General features: G+C 35.1%; 1 pseudogene; it reads left to right on the top strand.

Annotated features, from left to right (window-relative positions):
• Positions 1 to 3,797: 3,797 nt before the first annotated feature.
• LOC118838391 overlaps positions 3,798 to 7,853 on the top strand; it is a 52,056-nt pseudogene continuing 48,000 nt past the window's right edge.

The raw sequence follows: 7,853 nt of genomic DNA, 5'->3' as shown, positions 1-7,853 counted from the left end.
GAGCACAAGATTCAGGGTATTTTTTTTTAATTTGAAAAATCTAAGCATAATTACAATTTTTTTTTTCCTTTCTTGCACTAGGAGACTTAATCACTAACATTATTGATAAGAAAAAATTTCATGGATAACCTAAGTCCAAATCTTTCTTATTCATTAGTCTTCGTGGAACTCCTGTTGGGGTAGGGTGCTTTAAGAGAGGAAGGGCTCTAGCTTTAATTTGACCATTCTGAGGCATAGTTTCTGATAAGAAAAAAAGAAAAAAAATTATAACACCTCTCTCAGAATTGTTATGAAGAATAAATCAGATTTATATGGAAAATGACCTGCAAATATTAAATTGCAATATAAAAAGAAATTGTTGTTGTTATTAAAATAACTGAAAAGGCCACAATTAGAGTAGATTCATACATGAATTGAAGAAGAGAATTTGATACATACAGTGAAAAACCTGCTGGATTTGAGCTACTGCATCCAAGATGTGACATTAGGAATACTTCTCCTTTGTCCCTTACATTATTATGAGACTTATATTTGTCAAATTTTTCTTTTAAGTTTCTTTCCCCTCCTATTGGTCTGTTCTTCTCTATTCTTGATATCTTCACCCTAGTTCACTCTTTATTCCCTTTGAACCACCCTGTCCACTAATCTTTCTTGCCTGTAACATTTTCATTATCTCACTCCTCTGCTCAAAAATCCCACATGACATCCTCTTTATTATTTCATTATACCTAAATTTCTATGCCTGGTTTTAAAATCCCTTCATAATCTGCCCCCCCTGCCTATTATTTTATTCTATCTCTCAATACACAGGCTCTGATATGGTCAAGAGAGAACAATCACTGTCCTATGTCCACACTATGCTTCTATTTGTCTCCGTATTTTATCCTGTCAATTCTTCATTTAGAAATCCTACCCTTCTTTACTCTGCTAAGTCCTTAGAGGCTTATTTCAAGTTCTATTTCTTCCAGTGAAGATTTCCCTTGCTATTTCTGTCCTCATGGATCTCCTGCTTCTCTGAGTTTTTTTCAATACTTATGAGTTCTTACATGTGCTGTTGTCTCCCAACTATGCACCACCTTGTGTTGTTCAGTACTGTTTTTCATGTCCTCCTTTTGTCCTTTTATTTGGGATTTGTGTATACTCTTTGAGAGCAGGGACCCAAATTTTATATTAAATACCCTCTATATTTCCTAGTGATTGGCACTCATTAAGCACTTGTTTGTTGAGTGACTCAGAAAATGGCATTTTCTGTCAATATATCAGAAAACTAAAGGAAATTGCAAGGTTGCTGGATTAAAATAGTCCATCACTGTCTCTTTGCAAACTAGAGAAATGTCTTCCTTCCTTCCTTCTTCCTCCCTTCCTTCCTTCCTTCCTTCTTTCTTTCTTCCTTCCTTTCTTTCTTTCTTTTTCTTTTTTTTTTAACAAAGAGTCAGTGCATAACTATAGAAAATCAATTTCAGTGGCTTTTGGAGATGCTAATAATCCCTCCAACAACATTTTCATCAGTTTTAGCTTTGTAGAGACAGAAATTATTAGTCTGATTGGAGGGTAACACCCATGATGTAGTTAATAATTGTGATGTTGACATTTCATATTGATATAGTGCTATAACACTTACAAACTCTACATTTATTTGTTATAATAATAGATATGTTTCTATAGAATTTTAAAGATTGCAAACTGTTCACAAGCATTACCTTATTGGAGCCTCCCAACCACCCTAGGGGTTATTACTATTCAGATGGGAATACTAAGATGCAAGGACATTAAATAACTTGCCTGGGGTCAATCAGCTAAGTATCATGAGTAGGACTGAAGTCCACTTCTTCCTTACTCTAGGTTAAGCACTTCCTCCATTAAGTATCTCCCTCCCAATTTGGTTTCCCCAACTTAATGAGCTAGTTACTGTCAGAATTATTATTCTTATTTTACAGATGAGAAAACTGAGGATCAAAGAAATGTTGAGTGACTTGCCCAAGGTCACACAACTAGTAAGTGACAAAGTTGAACTTTGAATTTATGTGCTCTGACTCCAAATCTAGCATTCTTCTGAATATGCCATACAATACTATTATTAACGAACATTTTTCTTTAATAAAACTGTTGACAAAATCTGATTATCATTCTCAATAGACTAAGAACTTTAATGTGTGAAAAGTACAATCTCATTGATCTTCTACTTATAAGAAAAAAATAATAATTTCCATCACATTTTCCTCCTAACATAAAAAGTAAGGACTAGCATGTAAACAGCAAAAATAAAAGTAACTTACTCTTGATAATACAAATAAGAAAGAAGCCAAATATATATATATATATATATATATATATATATATATATACAGCACAAGAGAATGTTTTTACAAAGCCTGTGTAAGGAAATAGTAATTTTCATATCATATATATATATGTGTGTGTCATATATTACATACGTCATGTATAACATACATAAATACACATACACACATGTATATATGTACTATGCATACACATGCATATATATATTTACTGCATGAAGCTATTTGTCAAACTACGGTTTTTTAAAAAATATTCAGTGGATCAAAATGTATGAAATGGCAAAGGATTTAGTGTATATCTCCACAGGTGATACAGATCAGGGACTAGAAAAAGAAGTCATCTACTTTTATAGTAAGAATGAGGTTCCTTCTGGGAAGGAGGAGAAACAAGATGTTACAAGATTGACTAAATGGATAATATCCTCCTAAAATATCAATAAAACAAAATCAGAGCTCAAAAGGGGAAATTTGAAAATAAATGGAAAAACAAAATGAGTTCTGACCCAATGAAAAAAAGTAATACATATTAAAAGAAACAAATATTCAAAAAGAACATATTTATATGTTTGTTTATATCACATACATATATATGTATGTACATATACATATATACACATTATATTATGTATGTATATATGTATGCATATATGTATATATTATGCACCCAAAGAATACAAAAAACCCAAAAAATAAACGAGAATTTTATCAAGACAAAACAAAATCAATAATTACTGTGCTGAAGTAATTTTAAAAGTGACATAAACCTATCATTAAAGAAGTAAAGAAGTAACAGAGTATGCCTTAAAAATCTTAGAATAAAGTAATGTTAAAGCAACATTTCAAAGTATTTATGGAAAATATAAATAAAAAGTCTCTATGCTAACGAATTATTTCACAGGATGATAGAATGACAGAAATAGCAGAGGAAAAAGAAAAAAAAACATTCAGAAAATTATGCACCTGGAAAATGGAGTCTATGAAGATAAAAATGATGGATAAGGAGGATGTAATAAGGAGAGGAAAGTCAAGAATTTCAAGGTTTCCAAACTGTGAAGAAAAGAATGACACTATTATACTTCAGTTCATTACAGAAGAAAAAATTTCAAAAACAAGAAACTGTTAGAGAGTATTCACAAATTGACATAATTTGCTTTTTGTTGTTTGTCCTTCATTTTTGGATAGGTCCAATGTCATCACAAGTGATGTCTTGACTTGCACATGAATTGGATTTAAGTGAAGCAGAATTGCACAAAGTCATCAGCCTCACTCTCTCTTACAGTTATCAAAGTCCAATGGCAGGGCAAAAGTCAAGAAAACTAGTGATGGCCCAGCATGCAATAAATCACCCTGGTGTCTTTGATGTCTTACCAAGATCTAGGCACTCCACAGTGCCTGTTTTAGCGGCCTTCATGGTCATTGGAACAAATTATTCTCACCAGTTTTGGGTAGACATCTCACTAACCAACAGATTTGAGGCCTATTGATTACCCTTCTGAGATGGTTTTGCAAACTGTGTCTCATCTGCTGAGACGGTTTTGCAAGGGTGTGGCTGCTGCTCATGCTACAGCTTCTTGGAATCACAGGTGAGTTGGGTGGAAACCAAAGGTGAATGATCAGCCCTGGAAAGGACTCAGCAAGCCCTTGTAGTCCTCCCTGAACACCCCATACACCCCAAAAGAATGTATTATGACACCTACAAATGTGACCTTGAATTCAAATAAAGTATTCACATAATTTTCAAGCCCTATGACTGCAATGACAAGAAGATGTATTTGCAATCAGCCGACAAGATGATTGTTGTTGTTGTTTAGTTGTTTCAGTCACGTACGACTCTTCATGACCCCATTTGGGGCTTTATTGGCAAAGATTCTGGAGTATCTGAGGCCAGATTTTAATTCAGGAAGATGAGTTTTCCTCACTTAAGACCTATCACTTTATCCACTGTGCTATTTAGCTGCCCTCAAGATGATCATTACATACCCCCAAAAATTAGAATTTCACATTTTTTCCTCTACAAGAGCAAGATATAAGAAGCTTAACATGGCATTCTGAAAATTTCAAAAAAAAAAATAGAGAAGAGAGCTTCATTGACAAATCAGCTTCCTGGCAAAGCTAAGCATTTTTTTATAAATCAAAAGATGGTAATTCAATAATTCAGATGAGTCTTAACAACTTATGGAGAGCAAAACCAACCACAAGACATTTTTAATATACCAAAAAAAAATTTACTCTGAATTGCACCATCAAAATAAATAGTAAGAGTGATGTATTATTTTGCAGATGAGTCACTTCTATAATTACTAAGAAAAAATAACAATAATACTCATGGGCTTGAGGGGGAAAATGAGAAGATAAATAAGCTGATTTGTAGTGTCATAGATCAATAGTTTAAGAATAAAAGAATGGCTCATTAAAGTGAAAAAGTTAAAAAATGTTCATGCAATTTGACTCAGTGACCTTGCTGTCAAAATTACACTCTAAGGGAATGATGGACTGGAAAGAACCTCTCTGAGCACAAATAGTCTAAGCATCATTGATTCATAATAGAACAAAGAAAACCTGAAAGCAACCTATAGCTAAACAGATTTTTCTCTGTGAATATAATGGCATGATATCATAGTTAGTCAAGAAACATTTAAGCACTTATTTTGTGACAAGCACCTTGCTAAATGCTGGGAATACAAATACAACTAGAAAGAAAGGCCACCCCTGTCCTTATGGAGCTTACTTAAATTCTAATGGGCAAAGACAGCAAATAGAAGAAAGTTGAAGATTGTAGAGGGGAGCACAAGGTAGAATAATTCCACAGTGCAGCCTGGAAAAAATGAGACACGTTTTGTGGGCATTTCCTTAAATGGAGATTCTGAGAGGAGTCATCCAATCAGAGGGGGAAGCCTGAGGGTTTTGAGGTTTCTGACGTGGGCACACCATTCTGAGCAGTCCTGTGCCAGTGTTTCCCATGTCACACAATCAATTCCAAAGTTTTTAAGAGAGACTTTGAGAGTGTCCTTGTATCTCTTCTTCTCATCACTATTTGAACGCTTGCCCTGTTTTAGTTCTCCATAAAGCAGTCTTTTTGGCAAGCTTGTTTTGCAATCTAATAACATGGCCAGCCCATCAGTGATGCGCTCTCTGAAGCACAGTTTGAATGCTTGGCAGTTTAGTTCAAGTAAGGACCTCAGTGTCTGGTACCTTATCCTGCCAGGTGATCTTCAGAATCCTCCTAAGACAATTCAAATGGAGGTAATTCAGTTTCCTGGCGTAGTGCTGGTATACTCTCCAGGTTTCACAGGCATACAACAATGAGGTCAGTACAACGGCTTTGTAGACCTTCAGTTTGGTAGTCAGTTTAATATCTCTTCTCTCCCATACTTTCATTTGGAGCCTCCCAAACACTGAGCTAGCTCTGGCAATGCATGTGTCAACCTCTTTATCAGTGTGTACATCCCTGGAAAGTACACTACCAAGGTAAGTGAACTTATTCATAGCATTCAAAACTTCTCCATTTGCCGTAACTGATCTTTCCACATATGGATGGTGTGGTGGTGGCTGATGGAGCACTTCTGTTTTCTTGGCACTTTTATGATGCCCTAAAGGCTATTTGTGGACCAAAGACCTATGGTGCATCTCAGCTACTCAGTGCTGATGGAGCCACATTGATTAGTGATAAGGATATGATCCTAGAGAGATGCGCTGAACACTTCCATAGAGTTCTCAACAGACCATTATCAATCAATGCTGAGGCCATTGACTGTTTACCTCAGCTTGAAGTCAATCCCCCCCTAGCTGAAGCTTCAACTGAAGAAGAGGTTTTGAATGCCATTAGGCTCCTTTCATGTGGCAAAACACTTGGTGCTGATTCTATTCCAGCTGAGATTTACAGGGTAGGGGGTCCATTGCTCCTATCAAGGATTACCAAGTGTATGATAGGTAGTCTATCATAGTTGATGACCTGTTTGAATCAGGAACATTTTAGTTCAAGTTCTGACTGATCCATACTAGTTGTGTGGCTATTTCCAATTAATTTCTTCTCTGTCCCAGGCACTAAAACTCTAACTTATGGATGAATTGCTGTTGTGTATGACTGAAAGGACTTTTAACAATCTGAGTACCCATCTCGAATGAAATAAATGGTCTGAATTTTAAAATAAAACACAAAAGCACATCTGATTTTCTAATTAAAATAGACTGAGAGACAAGATAAATCATTAAGTACCATACTCTTACTCTCTAGACATTAAAAAATGAACAAAAAATGGTAGGTAAGTCAGCAGCATGTTGGATGGATCGTCTATGGAAAGGTTACAGATACAGATAAGAATCTCTTAGAATAGATTGAGTTTTGGAGGTACTGTGAGATATACTCGTGGAGGAAATATCCACACTGAGGAGATCACAGATTCTAAGTATCAAGAATATTTAAGAAAATATATTAGCACTTTAGTCATTCTTTCTTATTCACTTGGTGCAGAGAAGGCTCTATAACTGACTCTATCCTATTACTGGCAGTCTCATTTAAACCTCTAAAATTATCCTTTAGCCTGAATTCATAAAAAGTCAGCTTCAAATGAGTTCATCCTGGATTCAAGATGCAATTGAGTCCAAGTCATAAAGAACCAATTCAGTTTAAACAGATTTTCAAAACATTTATCTCTACACCATCCTCTACCACATCAGCCTTAACAAGTTAAACTGAAACTTCTAAAGATATTCTAGATTGTTTAGACAAGTGGTTGACTTATAAAATAATACTTTTTTCTGAAGCAAAGTGATGGGTTGAATTAGGAAGACAATCACATCATTTTGGGTGATTCACTTCTCACTTTTTTTTTTAATCCACAAGCAGAGATCTTTACTTTGGAAGCAATTTTCTTTCAAAGAAAGCTAAGCTTACTGTAAGAAAAAGACATGGGCTCAAAGGTGACCTATATTTTCATAGTACTCGACTATTCATTCAGGTGCCTCTTTTAGGACTTTTTTTTTTACTATGCCCAGAGTATATTGACAAAGAATAGCTGTCTGGTTCCTTTCTGGTGGAAACCAATAAAGCCCCCATCTCTTTCTTTTTTCTTTGACCTAAGGTCTACTACATCCCTGAAGTTCTGAGATTATGACATATTCTCCCTAATTCCTAGGGCTACAAGAACTGAAACCTACATATTTTATGAATCTAGAGGTAGAGTCCTATAGTTTAAAAATGCTAATGTCAGAGTCAGATGATTTGAGTTCAATCTGACCCCTGTCACATTTAATTCCTATGTGACCTCAGGCAAATCCCTAAACATCTCTGGGCCTCAGTTTCCTCAATGTAAAATGGGAAGATTGTACTGCAGTTCCTTTCTGTACCTGTATGATCGTACGAACACTTCCTACATGAACTTCAGAAAGTTATTTTTCATCTCTTGGACTTGTTTTTCTTATGTGTAAAATGAGTTAATGGATCAGATGACCCTGGATCTTTCTTCCAACTGTGAATCTGTGCTCTAACCCTATTCTCATTTATGTCACTTTTTTTAGATACTAAATGCTTGTTTAGTAGAATGCTCTGGAAAA

Source organism: Trichosurus vulpecula, chromosome 1 (genome assembly GCF_011100635.1).
Source record: "Trichosurus vulpecula isolate mTriVul1 chromosome 1, mTriVul1.pri, whole genome shotgun sequence".
NCBI lineage: Eukaryota > Metazoa > Chordata > Mammalia > Diprotodontia > Phalangeridae > Trichosurus > Trichosurus vulpecula.
This window is presented reverse-complemented; position numbering and strand designations above follow the sequence as displayed.